General features: G+C 38.0%; 2 protein-coding genes across 4 annotated transcripts in view; one reads left to right on the top strand and one right to left on the bottom strand.

The window, feature by feature from the left end:
- Positions 1–5,451, bottom strand: part of PSEN2 (presenilin 2) — a 33,652-nt gene extending 28,201 nt beyond the window's left edge. The window contains exon 1 of one of the 2 annotated variants that reach the window (XM_058167850.1): positions 5,301–5,451. The gene's annotated coding sequence lies outside the window, so the exon portion shown is untranslated. Of the gene's footprint in view, positions 1–5,111; positions 5,214–5,300 lie in introns of those variants that run through there. The other variant, XM_058168566.1, reaches the window with a different exon arrangement.
- A 135-nt stretch (positions 5,452–5,586) lies between these two features.
- The window catches only part of ITPKB (inositol-trisphosphate 3-kinase B), a 107,285-nt gene continuing 90,404 nt past the window's right edge, over positions 5,587–22,467 (top strand). For both annotated transcript variants that reach the window (XM_058165017.1, XM_058164208.1), the window contains exons 1-2: positions 5,587–5,757; positions 6,025–6,078. The gene's annotated coding sequence lies outside the window, so the exon portion shown is untranslated. The remainder of the gene's footprint in view (positions 5,758–6,024; positions 6,079–22,467) is intronic.

The raw sequence follows: 22,467 nt of genomic DNA, 5'->3' as shown, positions 1-22,467 counted from the left end.
TTTATTGTGTGCAGGGCATATTAAGGAAATGGTGGATCTCCTGATTTTGCTTTCCTCTCCCCTCAATAAATGTCACCAACTGGCAGGAAAATATCTACCAGTCATTCTCCGTAATCATGAATGGACCTGTTTAGGCATCTTCAAAACTTCCTTAAAGTTTTGAGACGGTCCAGACAATTGATTCCCACGCTGGAGGAGTAGGCAAAATACAAAAGAGATGGGTTACTTCAATCTTTATTGTTTATGCGGTGCGTAAAGAATTGCATTTCCTTGCATGTTATTTGCTACTTTAACTCCTTGCTGCCTGCTGATAGAATTTAGGGGAGATTTTTAAATATTGCTTTAAAAGACTGTGTTTTTCAGAGGTTAAGAAGATTTAAAGTGAATATTAAGTTGGAAATAAATAAATAAATAAATAATTTTATAGAAGATGGCAGCCAAACAATTAAAGTCTACTATAACAAAGGGTTCTGGAATCTCATCAGCTGGTGCCTCTCCAGCTCATACAGCAGAGACTAGAACATTGAATTTAGAGGCGTTACAAGAGAATTTGAAGGACTTTATACAAGAAAAATTTAAAGTAATAACTGATGAGATGTCTGAAATGAAAGAGCAGATATTAGAAATTCAAGTGGGAAATAAAGAAGTTAAAGAGGGATTTGTAATTGCAGTACAACGTTTGGCAACAAATGTGATTTTATTAGAAGAGAAAGTTAAAGAAATCAAGCAATTTAACTCAAAATTAAAAAATAAAATGGATGAATTTCAAAGTAAAATGGAAAAAACAGATGATGAAATAGTTTTGATACAATATAGAAATATGGAATTTGCTTTAAGAATCCGTGGCTTGAAAGAAAATAAAGAGGAGAATTTAAGGGAATTTTTTTTCTGAAGCATTTGCTGAGATATTAGCAGTCCGTCCAGTAGATGTGGCTTATCAAATTGATAAAATATATCGTGTGAACTCTTGGATAGCACGGCAAAAAAAGTTGCCAAGGGATGTTGTTATTTACTTTACAAATAGAACAGTGAGAAATCAGATTCTGCAAGCCTCATATAAGGGGGAGAAGATACAGGTTGTTGGTCAAGATATTTTAATATTAAAGGAAATTCCACCAAAAATGTTAAGGGCTAGGAAGGAATTTGCCTTCCTGGTGAATGAACTTAAAAAACGTCAGATTGAATATAGATGGGATATTCCAACTGGTATAATAGTATATTATGCAGGGAAAGTACATAGTCTCAATACAGTTGGAAAAGCAAGAGAATTTTATGTTGAGGCATTAAAAGTTGGAAGTCTTCCCCCATTGGAAGCTAGAAGAAGGGAGGCTGAAGTGAAGGAAAAAGAAGTGAAGCAGGTACAAGAACAGATTGTGATGGAAGAAGATTTATTACAAGTGTTGGAAATACCTACGACGGGTTCAGATTCAAAGGAACAAAGGCTGACAAGAGCTGCTGCTAAACGCAAGGAACAAGAGATGAAGGCACAACAACAACTGGCAATTACTACAACGGAAACAGTGGGAGGAGCAAGGCCTAAAGCAAAATGTGATCTGCGGCTGGTGTTCCAAAAGTTTCCTTTGGCCGATAATGGCAATTAAACTATTATCTTGGAATGTTAATGGTTTGAATTCACCACAGAAGAGAAGGAAAGTATTTCATTACAAGCTAGATGGAAATTAGATCAAAAAATAGGTGTTAAGCAAACTGAGGATAATTTGTTAAAACAAATGAGAGATCAAGGCCAACAGCATATTAAGAGGTTGTATAATGTATTAGTAGAAATAGACTCAGAGACTGAATTGGTTAAGGATTGTATGATTAAGTGGGCACAAAATTTTCAGCAACCAATAATGTTGGAAACTTGGGAAAGAATTTGGGTGAGGAATGTTAAATTTACACAAGCGCAAAATATGAGAGAAAAATTTTATAAGATGTTTTATAGATGGCATTTAGACCCCAATAAGTTGTCATGTATGTATCCTAATGTACAGGCTAAATGTTGGAGATGCGATTGTGAAGATGCCACTTATTACCATATATGGTGGACTTGTAAAAAAGTTAAAGCATTTTGGATTAAAGTATGGTGGATCATGCAGAATATTTTGAAAAAGAAGATTAAGTTTACTCCACAGTTCTTTTTACTAGGAATAATTATGGATTGTACAGCTATAGAGACTAAATTGATTTTGAACTTAATAACAGCCGTGAGACTTTTGATTGCTCAATATTGGAAGAAAGAAGAATTACCTACAATTGAAGAATGGACACTCAAAGTATCAAATCTGGCAGAAATGGCAAAAATTTCTGCTTACTTGAAAGACTATACACAAGAAAAATATATTTTAGAATGGAAAATGTGGATTGATTATATTCAAAATAAGTATCAGATAAAAAAATATCCAATAGCATATGAGTAAATTTAGGAAATATTTTGTATTAGATATATTTTCGAAGGAGAGGGGAATTGAGAGTGTGATTATGTGTGGGGTGACTAGAGATTATAATTTAGGAATTATTTTGGATTATGACTATTAGTTTTGATACCCTGCACTTTGTTCTGGGAAGTCGGGGTGGGGGTTGGGGGTAAGGGGGATGGAAGTTGGGGGGTTGAGGGTAAAGAATGGAGTGATGGTTAATGTACAAGGATTATTGAAGATGTATAAATATAATTAATGTAGGGTCGGGTCTGCCCAGTTACCATTTTAGAACGATGGGGAGGGAGAAAAGAGGAGAGAGTAGGAGGTAGGAAAGAGGAGAAGAGGAAGGAAGAGGGGTAGAAGAGGGAGAAGGAAGGTGTAGGGTGGAGGGAGGAGAGGATGTAGATAAGAGAAGGAGAGGAAGGTCTGGAAAGTAGAAGAAGGTAGAAGAGGGAAGAGTGTTAAAAAGTAGGGTGGTGACCGGGCAAGCCCGACTAATTGTATATAACTGTACATTGGAGAGCTGTTTGATATGATTGTAAAAATAAAACTTTTTTATGAAAAAAAAAAAAGAATTGCATTTCCCTCTGCCAAGGCTTCCTCTTTTGGACCTATAAACTGTTACATTTGATTAGGCAGGGGGTTGAGACTACATGGTGTGAACACCCTGGAGCCTATTATCAGGCTGCTTTAAACATGGGTTTAGTACTCTCCTGAAAGAAAACTGCACTTATGTTTTACAATAACTCAGGTGACCAACCACATGGGAACGATTCCATAGTGTCACAGTCGTCCTGATTTCCATGGCTTGTCATTGTTTGTTGGTGTAATTCCTTTTTCAAAGTCAGTTCTGTAAGTTTGGGATCAGCTAAGGGATCTACTGGGTCAAGGGGTAGAGGTTTGAAGGACCAGACACTCGTACTACCCAAATCAGAATGGCCCTGGAAGAGAGGAGACCTGCCTATACCAGCAATAGCAATGTTTTTTCAAACTTGGCAATTTTAAGATATATGAACTTCAGCTCCCAGAATTCCTCAGTCACCAATCACATAATTACAAGGAATACCAAATGATATGCCTCAGAACCTTTATTCTCTAACCAAACTAGTTTCAAAACTAATTGCATTTGATAATTGTTACACATAATACAAATTCTTTACAGGGATGGCACCTCTGGGAAGGAACATGTGAACATATATTGTATGTGTAACAGAATGTTCTATAATCTGTAAGGGACATGCATAAGAGCACCAGTGTGCCTACCGTCCTTGTCTTAATTCATTTATTTTCATTTTATGTATTCAATTCATGGTTATACTTATATATATTATCTAATACAAAGATAGATGTATAGAAAAAATAATTGCTACCAACTTGCAAATAAAATAATAGAAAAAATAATTGCTACCAACTTGCCTTCCATTGAGGACCTGTATACTGCACGAATCAAGAAGAGGGCCGTGAAAATATTTGCAGATCCCTCGCATCCTGGACATAAACTGTTTCAACTCCTACCCTCAAAACGACGCTATAGAGCACTGCACACCAGAACAACTAGACACAAGAACAGTTTTTTCCCGAAGGCCATCACTCTGCTAAACAAATAATTCCCTCAACACTGTCAGACTATTTACTGAATCTGCACTACTATTAATCGTTTCATAGTTCCCATCACCAATCTCTTTCCACTTATGACTGTATGACTATAACTTGTTGCTGGCAATCCTTATGATTTATATTGATATATTGATCATCAATTGTGTTGTAAATGTTGTACCTTGATGAACGTATCTTTTCTTTTATGTACACTGAGAGCATATGCACCAAGACAAATTCCTTGTGTGTCCAATCACACTTGGCCAATAAAATTCTATTCTATTCTATTCTAATATGTACTGGATAAAACAAACAAACAAACAAAACAAAACAAAATAAATAAATAATCTATCCTGGGAAAGCATGTATAGAAAACATAGCTGAAAATTCTGCAGGACAATGACAGGACAGCAATTAAGCTGGGTTTTTTTTTCCCCACTTTCATTTTCCAGAATAAAAACCCACCATTTCCCCCCTCCCCCAAACCACATCTAGGTATTTTCCCTGTCCACTTTTCTCTTTCTTCAGCCATACAACAATGGAAACAAACGGGAAGAAGTTCTAATTGACCTTTTAACATTAAAACTGCTAATTGGGCAGTTATTCACTGGAGGCGGAGGAAGAGAAAGAGGTTTTAAGGCAGCAGAATGGCTGCGGGCATCACTCTGAACAGAAGAGGGAATCTGACTGCATATTCCCCCCATATTTACTTTGAAAGCAGTCCATTCAATTCCATTCAGAATAGAGCTGGACGGGACTTTGAGAGGTCTTCTAGTCCAACCCCTTGTTCAAGCAGGAGACCCTATACCATTTCAGACAAGTGGCTGTCCAGTCTTTTCTTAAAAAACCTCCAGTGGTGACGCACCCACAACTTCTGAAGGCAAGCCGGTTAATTGTTCTGTTATGAAGTTTCTTCTTCATAACAGTGATGAACTGCTTCCAGTCCGAGACTTCAACTACTGTCACTTCCGAGGGCTTGCAGCCTTAATCCTACCTACTTCCTAAGGAAGGCCCCCATTAAGGATGCTCGCAGGAAAAGCCATTTTCCACACCGAAAGCTCCCCTCTATCTTCCCGAATGAAGATCCTTTCCTACCGAGATTGTACCGCATGCGCCCGAGAGGCGGCAACTTTGCACCGGTTCAGGCGAGATGCCGAAATGCAAAATGTCCCAAGCTAAGGTCTCCCAGAAGCCGGCCCAGGAAGTAGATACCTAACGAAAGAGGCCGGGCTGCTTGTTTTTTAACGGAGAGCGCGCCCACAGCCGCTCCTGAGCCACTCTCACCTGCGTGCTTGAACGCTGCTCGCTGCCCGGGAGGGATCCCGCGGGGTGGCAAAGCCCTGATTATCGGGGCTCCTTGTTTACCAACTCCTCCCTACGGAAACCGCGACAACTTGACGCCCTTCATTAGTTGCAGCACGACCTATTTCAGAAGGGTGAGTTTTGGATGAGCGCAGCGTATTATTGCTCCAGCCGGCTGTCACTCACGGAAACGCCTCCTTTAAGCAATTCCTCGCCCAATAAAGAAGAACGGCCGAAGAAGCGATTTGCCAATGGAGAATGAGCGCTGTCAAGCAGAAGCAAAAGGGAAGACCGGGTTAAATCAAGCCGGCAGGATTAGTAGCTTGACGGCTTTGCTATATCGATGGAGGAGAATCCTTTTTTCGTTTTTGCTGCAGTACTTAAAAAACTGGAAGAATTGCGATGCTCTCCTTGCTCTTCTTAAACAGTAGCTTATTATGTGTGTAATTTTGAGATTTTGTCTGTCTATCTCAATCATTTGTTTAGAGAAACTCCTTATATCTATTCTATTCTATTCTATTCTATCATTTGTTTAGAAAAACTCCTTATATCTGACACTAGGGTACCTATAAATATGACTAATGTGGTGTACAAATATCTAGTAACTATTATATGTAATATTGTATGGCTGAGCTGAATACTGAAGGAAAGGGAAGGAAATTATCAGTATTTCTTGTGATGTTATTTTATTTTTTTCTTTATTAAGAGACCAAGACCAAAAAAGTTACAGTTATCCAGCTTGGTGTGATTGTGATTCCAGGTAACATATATCAATATTATTTATTATGTTTTAGCCAAATCATAAACCCTGAAAATAATGACAGGTTGTTGAAGAAAGTTAGCAAACGTTTATCCCTACCCTTTTTCACACTAAATCTACTCAGTTACAGCAAAAGTTTTTAACTGATAAACGGATTTTTAATTTCAGTGCATTATTTGCCCCAAAATGTAATGATTTTAGCTGTGTAATTTTTGTGTTTTTTCCCCCCAGAAAAAAACAGTATGGCTGCTTAGAGCTCTTTCTATCTCTAAGAGCTATTTAAATGTTTACAAGCTTTGCATGCTATTTGCTATCACATGTTAAACATCTGACCCTAGAGGAAACTTAATTGTTGTTTCTAGTGATTCTGATTTGTATTGCTGAGTATCTTGGGAGAATAGACTGTTGAAGTGAATCCAGAATATTTGACTTAAGATCTTCATTTGCAGAGCAAAGAATGTTAAGGAAGGAATAAGGAGCTAGTGGCAAGTACAGGAGTGTATTTTGCCTTTGCTACCCTGTTTCCCACAAAATAAGACAACCCCTGATAATAAGCCCAATCGGGCTTTTGAGCGCATGGCAACAAGGCAAAGCGCTTATTTCAGAGTTCAAAAAAATATAAGATAGGGTCTTATTTTTGGAAAAACACAGTATATGTTTACTTTTTTAAAATATGCATAGCTTCTATGCATATATACAGGTAATCCTTGATTTACAACCATTCATTTAGTGACCATATGAAGTTACAATTGCACTAAAAAGGTTACTTATGACTGTTTTTCATACTTACAAGCATTGCAGCATTCCCAAGGTTACACAATCAAAATTTGGACATTTGGCAACTGGCATGTATTTACGATAGTTGCAGTGTCCTGGGATCATGTGATCACCTTTTGCAACTTTCTGACAAAGTCAATGGGGAAGCCAGATTCTCTTAACAGCCATATTACTAATTTAACAACTGCAGTGATTCACTTAACAACTAGGGCGAGAAAGGCAGTGGTGGGTTGCTTCTGATTTGCCCTGGTTTGGGAGAATTGGTAGTGGAGGCGGTGGGAGGTTCCGCCCACCTGCCCAGATGTAATCAAAAACACTCTGCGCAGGTGCAGAAGCACTGCATGCTTGTAAAGCGAGCTAGCACACCCGCGTGCTTCCGATAACAAACCGGTAGCACTGGGATTTGAAACCCACTACTGAAGGAAGGTCATAAAATGGGCAAAACTCAACAACTGTTTTGCTTAGCACAATCTGAGCTCAATTATGATCACAAGTTGAGGAATACCTGTAGTTTCTGTTTATATGCCTTCCTCTTTTTATTAGAAAGCCAGACTAGAAACCAGGAAACTCCGTTCTAATCCTCCTTTGGCATGAAAGCCAGATGGGTGACTTTGGGCCAGTTACTCTCTGTCAGCTCAACCTGCTTCACAAGTTTATTATTGTGGGAAAAATAGGACAAGGAAGGCGTATTAGGTATGTTCACCACCTTGAGTTATTTATAAAAGTACTAAAAGTGGAAAATAAATAGCTATTCAGATTCTAAGTGGCTTGCTTCTGAACTTCATCACATTCTGTAATGTTCTGCTATATAGTTTAGATGGGCATCACAGATTGGACCAAGCTAAAAAAAAATCATTTGGTTTTAGCTTAGTCTGCAGTATTAGTTACTATGATCTGTAAACCATGATTTATGACTTACTCTATTATTTAAGATTGTGAATTGAACTGAGAATTGTTCAAGAAATTGTGGCTAAGCAAAACATAGTTATTGGTTTGCAACTTAACTAAGGTTGATATCAAAACCTTGGTCTATGATTATATTAATCTGCCTACTCATTAAAATCATTCTTAGTGATGTCAGCAAGCTTTCTATAGGCTTTTATACAGGTCTAAAAACAAATTTATTCTCAGTAATTTTTCCTTGTGTTTAATTAGCTGATGATTTGATTGTGCTGTGTGCTATATTTCAATGTTATTTGATATGAATGCTTGTATTGGTGGTTTATATTAAGTATGATTGGTTTATTATAGTGCTTTTTGAAAGGAACTTAAAATATATACTATTCCTATCCCCCAAAGTCTCATCACACTAAGAACAAAGCGTATTCATTGGCCGTGGAACACAGAGCAATTTTTGGGAAAAAGAATAAAAGAAACTTGCAATGAAGTATTTGGAAGAGATTATACCTGGCACACGGGAACACAGAATAATACACTAGTATGTTACATTTCATTAAGCTGTTGGATGTCAAACTCTTCGTTGAAGCAGTTCTGAGTTCAGGGAAAATGTAGATTATTGGCCTGAATGAATGGAATGCACATTTCTCTATAATATTTCTAGCAAAAGAAGTTGGCATATTACTTCCTTATCTGCTAGCTTTTCTGTTATAGTAGATAATATTTTCTATATGAAGTGACACATTTAAAAGTGGTAATCTATTATAGCTTTTTAATAAAAAGAAAACCTTTCTGATTAATGGTTGGGGAAAAATGTTCTATACCATCGGAGTAATAGCTGTACAAGCTAGGAAAATTCAAAGCCTTAAAGAGTTGCAGACGTGCCTGTTTTTTGTTTTTTTTTACATTTATATCCTGCCCTTCTCCGAAGACTCAGGGCGGCTTACATTGTGTAAGGCAATAGTCTCATTCTATTTGTATATTTATATACAAAGTCAACTTATTGCCCCCCCCCAACAATCTGAGTCCTCATTTTACCTACCTTATAAAGGATGGAAGGCTGAGTCAACCTTGGGCCTGGTGGGACTAGAACCTGCAGTAATTGCAGGCAGCTGTGTTTAATAACAGGCTTCTTACAGCCTGAGCCACACCGCGGCCCTGTTGCCTTTTAATCTGAAGGGCTGCACAATCCTAGTATATACAATAACTCTTTCATACATTTGCTACATTTATGGCCTGACTGGCCTCAGAGAGCTGATGGTAGTGTGCATTGTACTCCTTCCTCTTTGTGAAGAAGGATGGATTAGGTTAAGATAGTGGCTAGCTTAAAGGCTGAGAATGGACTCAAATTTGACAGTTCCTGGATATGGTGCAGTATCCTAAGCCAGGGCTTCTCAAATTTTGAAGTGTCATGACCACCTATGATTGCTAAATGAATGGTGTGTCTTCATTCTCCCCATGAATACGGTTATTTTATTTGCATTGAGTTTGAGCAGGAACAAACACACATAATGTCATGTGAATCATTTGAGTTGGAAGAAGTTCAGAAGTCATCTAATCCAACTGTCTGCTTGGTGCAAGACAGAACCCTGCAGCTTTAGAAAGCTTATTTTCTTTGGAAATAATTATCAAATTTAAAAACATATGGCAAGGATGAGCTTGTTTGGTTTTAATAATTCTTGAATTTTATTTCCAAGAAAGCCATTTTCACTTCTCATTACTTCGTTATTTTTTATTTGTAATTGTTTACCTAGACAGAATAGGAACAGTGGTCCAATTGTGATGCACATCCATGAGACTTGAACAGCCAAAGGGAAAAGCTTGTCAACTCACACTCCAAAGTGGACGGTATATCTAGTACAGGGACAATCTAAATATTCAAAGAGCCATTTGGACCAGTTCCCCACAGAAAAGAAAACACAGGAAGCCACAAACTCTGGGTGGGTGTAGCCAACTCAACATCACTCCCAGTCACATGACACACACCCCAGCTACTCCTACCCATGTTTTGTGGCTCCCGGTGTCTTCTGGGGGAAATGGGTCTCTCTCTCTCTCTTTCTCTCTCTCTCTCTCCTACCCTCCCATTTCTGTTTTTCTCTTTTTCCTCTTCCTCTCTTTTTCTTTTTCTTTCTTTTCTTTCTCTTCCCCTTCTCTCTCTCATTTGTTTCCCTCTCTCATTCTCTCCCTCCAGCTCTCTCTCATTTCCCTTTCCCACTTCTCTCTCTCTCATTTGTTTCTCTCATTTCCCTCTCCCACTTCTCTCTCTCTCATTTCTCTCTTTTTCCTCTCTCTCATTCTCTCCCTCTTATCATTTTTTCATTTCTCTCTCTTTTTCTCCTTCTCTCTCATTTCTCTCTCTCTCTTTCTCCCCCTCTCATTTCTAAACTAAACTCATATGAGGAACCGAGGCATGATGGAAGTTGCAAATGGACACTGGAGGGGAACTAAAGAACCAGACAGAAAAAAGTAAAAATGGCTAAGCCAGTTATGATTTTTGCCCACCCTAAAGAAGTTTCTTTTTTATAACTACTGTGATATTAATATTTCCGAGATATAAACTAATATCTCGAAAAGAATACAGATTTCAATGGATAAATATTTTCAAGATTGATGAGAAAAACTTTTTCCTGACAGACATTATAGTTTGAAGGCATAGAATAGGAGGGTTAAATTCACATTATCACGTTGTGGTCACATGATGTATTGGGACTTTTTCCCCTTCGCTAAGCCGGGCATGGGCAGGAATAGAAGATAACATAATTGAGATTGCCAAAATGAGAATACAAAAGACATACAAGAAAAGTTGGACATGGAACAGCTGTGACAAGTAATTCTGGCCAATGTCTCTTTATGGGATTTACAAAGTACACTAGCGAAAACTTTGAAGACCACTCTTGAATGCCAAAAATTGATGAAAGATCAAATCCTGTGATGCTATTACAATAATGTAAAGGTTAAGACAGAGAAGCATACAAAGAAGAAATATAAGGTTGGACTATTTGATCAGGGATAAATTATTTGTTTGATATATCTGGTAACTCCTAATGGATTTTTTGCTTAACCAGGACTGAAAAGATGATTTTTGATGTGCATATAGATCAAACTAATGTTTTATTATATGTTCTATAAAACTTAAGGAAAGAGTTGTTTTATATGTAATTTTAAGAAACGCAAAACATTATATTAGCTTATGTTCCATGTAATGCTGCTTATTTATTATTTTCTTTGTTGCCCCTTTCTTTTTCTATTCCTTTTACTTTTTCTGTTCTATTTAGTTTGTATTAGCTTTTACTAGGTTTATTAAAAACTTCAATAAAATAATTTTAAAACAGAATAATTATTCGTGTGTGTGTGTGTGTGAGAGAGAGAGAGAGAGAGAGAGAGAAATAGGAATATTGTAGCAATAAGATTATGGTAATAATATGTGGTAGATATGTAAAGAAACAAAGAACTATTGAGTTAAAATACAGATATGGTTAGAGGAAATGCTACAGCAACGAATAGAGCTAAGACCAGAGATATTCTTATTGGGAATACTACCGGAGAAAAATAAAGAAGATAAATTTATTTGATAATTCACATAATAACAGCGGCTAGAATAGTATTTGCAAAACACTGGAAAGCAGACAAAATCGCGTTGGAAGAAGAGATAATGAAGAAAATTCTAGAATGTGCAGAAATGAATAGATTAACATTGAGAATAAAAGATAACGAGGAATTGATGTATTTCAAAACATCAGGAAGTTTTTATGATTGGTTAGAAAAGAAATATAAATAAAGATAGAGAGAGAAAGTGGATATGTAAAAGACAAATAAGAGAAAAGATAATAAAAAGAATAGAAACTCAGATGACACCTAGGTAAATGGAAAAGGGGGAAGGGAGGGAAGAGAAAAAGTGTTACTATAAAAATGTACATGAATGATAAAACAGATGTAATTATTAAACAAAAAAAATTAGAAATAAGGACATATGTAAATAGAAAATCGGGGCTGCTCGAACACCATTCTAGATTAAATTGAAAATGTATACAACAAAGTAGTGGGAAAGGAGAGAGAAAAGGAGGGGAGAAGAGAGGAAAGGAGAGAGAGGGATAGAAGAGGAAGAAAAGGGAGGGGAAAGAAGCGCAGGAGAGAGGGTTAGAAAGGGAGGAAGAAGAGCGGGGGAGGGGAAGTAGGGGAGGAGAGGAGGAAGGAAGAAAGTAGAAAGGGACAGAGGAACGAAGAGGAGGGAAGAAGAATAGGAAAGGTTGTGGAAAAACAAAGAAGAGGAAATGGTAAAAAAAGCAACCCCGAACAAATAAAAATGAAGTTAAAGGATAAGATGAATGATCAATGATTAATGATAGATAAGAGACTGTACACTTAAATATGTTTATGAGAAATAAAAATAAAAAATATGCAAAAAAAAGATTATGTAATAAGATTTGAATTGTATTTGAATCTACTTTCCCCAGAAAAAGATTGAGATTTTAGATATATTCAAACAGCAAAGAAATACCTGTGCCAACCTTTCTTAGCCTGTTGCTCTGATATTTTGGGGTTCCAATTTTAAGAATTTTCTCACCAGCACGTCAAACATCTGGTTGTAAACTGTAATTCCAGCTTAAAATATTAGATCTGTAGCTAAGTGGTTTGGTTTGTTTTTTTTCTGCCCCCATAAATGGCAATCCTAAGAATATAACACTAGGGGGTGAAAGTCTTCTGTATAATTGTCCTTTAGTTGTGCTGTTTAAAAATAGAATATTATTGCCTGCCTGAATTATTCAGAAATTGTTTGGAAACTGACATGTTTTCATCTTAACAGGAGACTTGTTACTAATGGCATCAGAGTATTCCAACAGACCTTGTATTTGACAAATTATTTAAAACATGGTGTTCTCTCTTTATGGATGTGGATTTGCTTTCTTGATGCTTCCTGCTGATACTACACTTCTGTTCAGATCGATTTATGGGGAGTTGGTGGTACAGAAATTGGATTTGAACATAGCTGAAGAATTTGGTTGTTTCTTCTCCCCCACCCCTGATGGACAAACACAGCTCCCTGTAATCCTTTGCAAGTGAACTGTTTTATGATAAAGACCATTTCCTGAAAAAATCAGTGAGTTTGGAAATTATCAGAAATCTTTTATATTAATTTATTAAGAAAGACTTCTGCAGTGTGGAAATTGGTTTGCCTGCCATATGATGGCCTTAGAGACAAGCAAACAAATTGCCAGCTTGCGGGGTTGGCGTGGGAGGGAATGCTTGCCTCTAAATTCTCATTTAGAATTTAGGATAAGGTCTCTTCTTTGGGACTTTGCTCCTTTGAAAAGGTCCTCCTAAAGCTAGGTCACACTGTGTTTTCTGTAACTTGCTTTGGATTTGAATTTCATCCATCCTAGCAATCATGTTAAGGAACGATGGAAATTGTAATCCAAACTATATGTGTTACTTTAAGTCAGGGGTGAAATAGTTCGGAGAACCAGTAAATACCACCTCTGGATGGTCCCAGAGTGGGGTGGGAATGGAGATTTTGCAATATCCTTCCCTTGGAGTGGGGTGGGAATGGAGATTTTGCAATATCCTTCCCCCAGGAATGGGGAGGGAATGGGGATTTTGCAGTATCCTTCCCTGAAGTGAGGTAGGAATGGAGATTTTGCAGTATCCTTTCCCTGCCACACCCACCAAGCCACGCCCACAGAACTGGTAGTAAAAAAATTGGATTTCACCACTGCTTTAAGTACATTCTTTTGCCTGCTTACACAAATAACTGAATGCAATTCTTTGGATCCTTGAGGTACTACACAAATAGAAAGCAGATTCACATTTATTTATTTTTATTTATTTATTTGTCACAACATCATACAAAAAGATTATGTAGTATATACACATATAAACATATATAGGAAGAAGAAAAGAAAAACAATAGGACAGGAACGGTAGGCACGTTTGTGCGCTTATGCACGCCCCTTATGGTCCTCTTAGGAATGGGGTGAGGTCAATAGTAGAAAGTTTTTGGTTAAAGCTATTAGGATTATGGGAAGAGACCACAGAGTCAGGTAAAGTATTCCAAGCACTGATGATTCTGTTGCAGAAGTCATATTTTCTGCAATCTAGATTAAAGCGGTTTACATTAAGTTTAAATCTATTGGTTGCCCTTGTATTATTGCAATTAAAGCTGAAGTAGTCTTTGACAGGAAGGACATTACAATAGATGATTCTGTGAGTTAAACTTAGGTCTTGTCGAAGGCGACGGAGTTCCAAGTTTTCTAAGCCTAGGATTTCAAGTCTGGTGGGATAAGGTATTTTGTTGTTTTCAGAGGAATGGAGAACTCTTCTTGTAAAATATTTCTGGACACGCTCAATTGTATTGATGTCAGAGATGTGGTGAGGGTTCCAAACAGGTGAGCTGTATTCTAGAATTGGTCTAGCAAATGTTTTATATGCTCTGGTTAGTAGTGTGGTGTTTTTGGAAAAGAAGCTACGCAAAATTAGGTTTACAACTCTTAGAGCTTTTTTTGCTATGTAGTTGCAGTGGGCTTTGGCACTTAGATCATTTGACATGAAAACTCCAAGGTCTTTAACGGGATGGGGGTCGTCTGTAAGGTAATGTCCATCTAGTATGTACTTAGTTTTAGAGTTCTTTTTTCCTATATGTAAGACTGAGCATTTGCTGGTTGAAATTTGGAGCTGCCAATTTTTAGACCAAGCGGATAGATGATCAAGGTCGTTTTGAATGATAGAAGTGTTGTCTGTGGTGTTAAATAGTTTGACATCGTCAGCAAAGAGAACACAATTACTTGAGATATGGTCACAAAGATCATTAATGTATAGAATAAAGAGTGTTGGTCCAAGGGCGCTGCCTTGAGGAACGCCACTCTTGACAGGAACAGGATTTGATAAAGCATTGCCAATTTTGACCACTTGTTGTCTGTTAGACAGAAAAGCAGATATCCATTTGTGGAGGGGTCCTGAGATGCCATAGGATGTTAGTTTAAGGAGAAGTTTATCGTGTACTACTGAGTCAAAAGCTTTGCAGAAGTCTATGTAGATTGCATCTATTGATTTGCCTTGATCTAGATTTGAAGTCCATATGTTTTTGCAGTGGAGAAGTTGTAAGTTACATGATAACTTTTTCCTGAAACCAAATTGTTTGTTGGAGAGTAGGTTGTTAGTTTCTAAGTGTGAGGTAATGGATTGATTGATGATAGATTCCATGACTTTGCAGGTGACGCAGCAAAGGGAGATCGGTCTGTAGTTTTCGACTAAGCTGGGGTCTCCTTTTTTGAAGATGGGGATGACTGTGGCTAGTGACCAAAGTTTGGGAAGAGAACTGGTAGTGAAAGCTTTATCAAAGATAATACTTAGGGGTTCAGCTATATTAATGGAAAGTTTTTTTTAAGAAATATGCACATAGACCATCAGGTCCAATAGAAAGCGATGGTTTTAAGTTGTGAAGAGCTTTACCAACGTTGTCTTCTGTGAAATCTATATGAGTTAAATCATCATAGTCATTGCTGGTTCGTTTGTGGAATGTTGGATATGTGTTGGACATGCTAATTTGTTAAAAATATAGTGTCACTGATGCATAGAATTCATTATTTGAAATACTTTATTAAATTTGTATGCTATTTGGGAAAACAACACCCCCTGGGCTACTTTAACAAGCCAGGAAAAACATAGATCTCAGGTGGCTGAGCTCACAGTCTCAAGAAATGTGTTCACTTCCTCAGGTCCAAAAAGTTCAAACTATTTCCAAATGACCGGGCAAGACTCCTCCACAAGGATCTATTCCAGACCTACAATGAAGCAGGCATCCAACTCCAAGTACCTCAAATTGGATATTGTGTCAATATTACATCACATTTCTCAACTGTTCTAAAATGTTGAACTTACATTACCCTGTTCACAAGTAGAACATAGTTCAAAAGTTATTTTATTGTCATTCTGCTTTGAATTTAATAAGCACGCAAAGTGTTTCCTTTTGTTTGAAGGACAGATTTAAAAGACGAGGCTGGGCAGACAGCAAGTTTGCTGATACGGCATTTCCCTCAGTGTATTCAGTGGTCCTGTTCCCATGACTTGCTCAGTTAGAGAAGGGGATTCACAAACCATGCAGAAGGGTTTCATTGACCTGGAGAGCAAATTCCCAAGAATTAGCTTATCACTCAAAATAAAATAGAATAGAATAGAATAGAATTTTTTATTGGCCAACTGTGATTGGACACACAAGGAATTTGTCTTGGTGCATATGCTCTCAGTGTACATAAAAGAAAAGATACGTTCATCAAGGTACAACATTTACAACACAATTGATGATCAATATATCAATATAAATCATAAAATGATGCATTGGGTTAAATCGCTCCATCCCATGTTATCCAACCAAATCTCCCACAGGTTCCCACAAGACAGGAAGTAAGCAGTCAGCTATCCTTACCATCCAGTCTCAGCTAGCAGAAGGAAGTCACCTAGAGAAGAGTCCTGAGTAACTAGTCTCAGTACCAGGAGCGTTCCTGATCCCACAGAACTCTTTCACCCTATTATCAGTGTCCCACATCCCCCAGTCTGGGCTAGAGAAGACAACATAAATATAGAGGATCCCCAATCCAGTTTCTTATCCTCAGGATTGGGATACCCATTTTTCTCATGGGATATCCTGATTGTAGGACTCCCTTACCCATGAGACAAGAAATATGGGAAAACGTGGAAGAGTTGTAATGAACCTCTAACCTCAAATTTCTTAGCACAATCATCAGAAATCCATAAATAACAACTTGAAGAACAAGGGGTTCAACCATACCTCTCACCCTTAGACGGGCAAGGTAAAGCCATGACGAAGAATGGTTCCCAGATGGGCTCACTATGTCCCACTTTAATCAGCTGGCTAACATCTTTCTGAAGTACAAATTTAGCTCCAGGATACATAGCTTTCTAGAGGCTCTACCATACACCAATAGCGAGTATACAAAGCGTCTACTCCTAGAGCCATAGCACGGAAAATATCCAAGCTGTTGTGGTCTGCCAGCAGCCTGCAGAGCTGGCAACGGACTTGGACAGCGATGAAGCTGAGGAAAAGTGTGGGCCAGTCCTGGAGGCTGGGGAAGGCCCGGATGAGGGCTCTGCATCAGAAGCTGAGGTGGGGCCAGGGCCATCGGGGAGTGAGGTGCAGACTCCAGAGCCTCCAGAGACTGACATTAGTGAGGCAGAGGAACAGGAGGAGCCTGTTCCTAATGCACACATGAGAAGAGCTGCCAGAAGGCAAGAGCAGCTCAAACAAAGAGGATGACTTGGGAGTAGGCCAAGAGATGATTGGCCCCTCCCATAAGGCTTAAAAGACCAGCAATGGTATTTGGGCTCTTTGGCGGAAAATGACGTTGATAGCTTCGTCATGTTGCATTTATTTCATATTGGTGTCTTCTGAACTTTTGCCAAGAAAGGCTTTTGGCACTTTGCCTAATTGGACCACAGTTGGTGATAGGACTGAGGAATTGTGTTGGGAGGAATTTGTTTGAATAAAGTCTGTTTGTTTTTACACTGACTGAGTTTCCTACTACCTACTTGGGCCTGGGTCACAACACAAGCAAGAGTCACAGCCTCTTACTTATGCTAATTCTTTCTCAACCATCCCAAGAGTTGTCTCTACTAACATATACCAATGAGGCTCAGCCCAATGTCAGGGAGATGGTAACTGCCTTTGAGGCTGGACTTGAGCATGGGCCCTCATAAGCAAGGAATGTATTTCACTAATACTAACACACCAACAACTTCCTAGAAACAGTTGTTGCAAACGTCATCCCACATAACAGGACCATTGTCCATAAAAGGAGCATTGTAACTGGAGTCACTCTGGGAAAGGTATGGATAAAGCCACCCTTCAAATATCTTGAAATAATTTACTAGCTGAGGCAGAACAGAGAGGCATGTTGACCTATCTTGATTTTGGCAGTGTACTTCTTTTGAATCAGTATACCATGTGATATAAATGTATCACACTGTTTGCTCATGTTCAGCTTGTGATCTACTAAGCTATTTAGATCCTTTCTGCATTTATATCTTTCCAGTCTACTCTAAACCTTTAATTTTTCCTACCCAAATATAAAAATGTTCATATATTATTCTTTTATTTCAAGTTGTAAGCTCTCCAGAGTCATTGGGAATCTAAACTCAACAAAACAAATAAAATAAGAATAGGCAAGAGAGATACTAATTAATAGATACTTAGCATCTACATAATTAAATCATAATCATAAAGAGTTTTTTTTTCAACTTTAGTATCCATTAACAACTTTATTAGGTACTTTGTCATAGAAACCATAAAATAAACGCTCTGGAACGAACTCCCCCCTGGCTTACGTCAAGTGCCTGATCTTCGGACCTTTCGTTGTGAGCTAAAAACATATTTATTCATTCAAGCAGGACTGGCATAAATAGTTGATTTTAAATTGGGGTTTTATTAATATTTTAAATTTTTAAATCTTTTTTAATTATCAGCCGTTTAGTAATAGTTTTATTTTAAATTCTTTTAATTGTATATATTCTGTATTTTATTCTGGCTGTACACCGCCCTGAGTCCTTCGGGAGAAGGGCGGTATAAAAATTTAATAAAATAAAAAAAATAAAAATAATAAAAAAATAAAATAAAATAAAGAATCTAATGTTCAGTTCCCGTCATCTAAAATCCTGGAAAGTTTATGGAAGCTGAAGAATCCACCTCTAGCAGTAGATGTTGATACTAGAGTTAGACCCTGTTCTAGTTTAGCTTGGGGGGGAAAAGATTTACTTAATTTAATGTTTTATATGTCTGTTTTGATTAACAAATGCAGCATTATTTTATTTCACTTTAGTTCTACCATTTCAAATAGGGCAGATCAGGGGTGAAATGCTCCTGGTTTGGACCGGATCGCCCAATCCGGTAGCAATGGTGGCGGGTGGTTTGGCAAACTGGTAGCAAAAATCCCTGGCCCCGCCCCCTGTCCCAGCTGAGCCGCGCGATCATCAGAGGTTTTTTGTTTTTGTTTTACTTTTAAAAGCATTTTTTCTTCAGCTGAAAAATGCTTTTAAAAGTAAAAAAAGCCTTTGATGATCGAATGGCTCCGCTGGGATCATCAGAACCCTTTAAAAGCTTTTTTTAAACAACCTCTTCGGCCAAAGAGGTTGTAAAAAAAAAAGCTTTTAAAAGGCTCCTCTGGCAATCCCAGCTGAGTTGCCTGATTGCCAGAACCTTTAAAAAGCATGTTTTCTACAAGCTCTTCGGCCGAAGAGGTTGTTAAAAAAATCCTTTTAAGAGGTTCTGGCGATCAGGCAACTTCAGCTGGGATCATCAGAGGAGTCTTTTAAAAGCTTTTTTTCCTCTGGCGATTCCAGTTGAGTTGCCTGATCATCACAGGCTTTTAAGATCATTTTTTTACAACTTCTTACAACAGCCCTGCCTATGCCCACGCAATCGCCCGGTCCCCACTTGCCTAATTGCTGCTTCTTTCGGGCTTGCTAAGCCTTGCTTTGGCTGCTGCAATCAATTGCATCAGCTAGCAACTGAATCTGCTTGCCTGCAATCCATCTCATCAGTGAGCAACTCAATCTGCCTGCCTCCAATTGGGTAAGTAACTGTGGTGGGGAGCTTTAAAAAATAGTTAATTGGGGTTTTTTAAGGAGGTTTTTTTTAGACAGCAATTTAAAATTAAGGAAGTTTTAAATTTAGCTGCTTTTATTTAAAAATATAAATAAAATAGTAAATAAATAAATAAATAAATAAATAAATAAATAAATAAATAAATAAATAAAAAGTTAAAAGTTGGTTTATGAGCTTTTTGTGGCTCTGTGAGGTTCCTGCTTGTTGCAGGGGCCATTTTGGGTGAAGTACAGCTGCTTTTACATTATGTGTGAGTCAGTTGTATTGTGTTGTGTGTGAAAGTTGTTTTTTAGTACCTCTTATTGTTGTGTGTACTTTGTTTATTATTTTTATTATTTGTTATTGGCCACGCCCACCCAATCACCTGACCACCAAGCCACACCCACCAATTAAGCCACGCCCACAGAACCAGTAAGGAAAATTTTTAGATTTCACCCCTGGGGCAGATGAAACCTGGGGACCTGAATTTATTGAATCAGATTAGTTTGCAAATTATAGTAAATTATGGCTGACTTAACCATGAGTAGATTGAACAACTGGCAGGGAACATAGAACATGCTGTGTCACAAATCATATAAACTATATTATGACTTAGCACAGCCATTGTAACCTAAGTGATAGTACTTGTAGTAAGATATAAAAAACAAGTGAAAATTGGCATTTTTTTGCATATGAAAGTGGAGATGGAGGCTAAAGAAAATTCTATACTTTCTGGGTCTGCTTTCTCTTCTTGAATGAAATGCCCCCTGTTGTCTGGAGTGGGTTGAATAATGAATCTTCCCATTCAGTGTATGAGAAATCTATTTTCTGATACAGGGATTACTGCCAGCCATGGCCATTGTGCTGCTAAGATTTCCCTGGGCAATGTGCAATAAGGGCAGAGGTCCCAAGACTTGGCATTTGAGCTTCGACGAGCAATTACAATAACATCACATTTACGTTGTCTTTTTTACAAGGACAAGCATTCACTATGTAAGGGCACACAACTTCAGATGGAAAGTTAAAAACAAAACAAACACGTCTAACCAACGGAAACTAATTTGAATTAGGGCCATCTATTTGCTAGTATAGTACGTATGTAAATCCTCATTCTGACTTTTTGACCACTGAAACTAAAAAGAAGCAAGCATCAGGGAGAAGTGTTCACAGCATTGATCAGTGATTAACTGTTTTTGAATTGTATTTCTCAGAAAAGGTTGTTCAGAATCTCAGAATAAAGGCAATAAGCCGGTTCTAGGTAGTTGTTTAATGTCATCATTCTGGCAAACAACCATTTTCTATCCAGATATATTGATCTTCAATGTGCATCATCTTAAGCTGGTAATACCAGTCTTCTCTAATCTGGTGCTGGCTAGGGATGTTAGAAATTCAAATACAATACCACTAGAGAACACCAAGTTAAGGAAGAGTGATGTAAAGACCTCAATATATACTAATCATTGCATGAATATGGAAATTTGCCTATCTAATAAGATATGTGGTGAACTGGACACATTTCATCAGAGAAGCCAGATGAAGAATATCTCTGCCTTAAACAATACGGTGAGACATAAGTACAGAACCCCATATCCCATCCGTTGCCACTTAGGCCAATAAAAACTGTGCTAGATGTCGAAGTTCCTGGACATCTGATGACAGTCCTGAACTATAAGAGGACTGTTGGCTGAGAACCCAGGACCAGTAGTTGTGGAACTACTGTAAGAAAAGTTGCTTATCCCTCAGAAATATAGAAAGACTGAAAACAAAGAAACCTCACCAGCATAAGCCCTTTGGGTAATTCTGCAGGAATTACCAGAATGAATTAAATGGCCAGAACCGCCAAAGTTCATACCATTTATAGATAGGACAAGGCATTACACATTGTTGGCAGAACAAGTTGGTTCCCAAAGGGAGAGCAACCTGTGCAGTTACAGTCTGTCTGAACAGGAGGCAGGCATCTGCCTTTGCTTCCTTCTTAGGATATTAGGCAAGCAATGGATGAGTGGGTGGGGTAGAGTGGGGTGTTCCTTGCTGGCTGAATAACTGTTGTTATGCCCAGCAAAATGGTAACCAAAGCAACTGCATTCGGGACTAAGCAACCATCCGTTTTGAATTAACTAATGGAAGCATCTCTCTCTCTCTCTTTCCCTGGAAAAAATTAAACGTTCTTTAAATGTAACAGACTATTTCATCTCTTTCTTTCTCCCTTTAATGATAAAGTTGTGTCACTTTGAAAAAGTCAGAATAAGAACAGCAATGGTAAGAAAGAGAATGGAACAGAATGTTCTTAAGTTTGGCTTTCTTTAGTAAGTGATTAGAAGTTTATTAATGCTTTGCATTACTTAATGTTTTTAAAATACCAGGGTTGAGCTAGGATGCTATTCGAGCCTGTTTTAATTAAGGGTTGTGTTAGTGTCCCAGGAGTGGTATGTTTTATTGCTTCCTTTCTTATTGTGATTAAATAGTGATTAAGTGATTTGTTAGCTGTCCAGCCAGTATTGCAATGGAGTCTAGGCACACTGCCCTTGAAGATGACTTGTTAGTTACAACTGGTAGTAAAAGTTTCCCTGAAAATAAGACATCTCCTGATAATAAGCCCAGTTGGGCTTTTGAGCACATGCACTAAAATAAGCCCTCCCCCAAGAATAAGCCCTCCCCAAGAATAAGCCCTCCCCAAAAATATTTAAATGCATGCGCAGCCTGTCCCCGCCATTTGGTTAGGGTTAGGGAGACAGAGCTGGAAATCAGGTAAGATGGCAAGAGGAGCCCCATCTTGCTCCACACATCCCAAAATAATAAAACCTCCCTGAAAATAAGGTCAGGTGTTTATTTTGGGGTTAAAAAAATATAAGACAGGGTCTTATTTTCGGGAAAACAGGGTAACCAAGCTGCTAGCAGTGAAAACGGATTATTGCAGAATACAGACTCACAGAGATTACAACATGTAGATTCTGTAAAAACAAATATTAACACATACACCCAAAAAAACCCTATCTCAGCAACCCTGACAAGACAGCATAATTTACACCTCAAATGCCCTCCAAAGGAACACTGTTGTCCTAAATTGACAGCAAGGGAGGCATCAAGATGTTCCACACAAAAAGCATAAAAGAGGCATAAAAAAT

Source organism: Ahaetulla prasina, chromosome 1 (genome assembly GCF_028640845.1).
Source record: "Ahaetulla prasina isolate Xishuangbanna chromosome 1, ASM2864084v1, whole genome shotgun sequence".
Classification (NCBI taxonomy): domain Eukaryota; kingdom Metazoa; phylum Chordata; class Lepidosauria; order Squamata; family Colubridae; genus Ahaetulla; species Ahaetulla prasina.
Note: the sequence above shows the minus strand (reverse complement) of the source record. Positions and strands in the feature narration are given on the sequence as shown.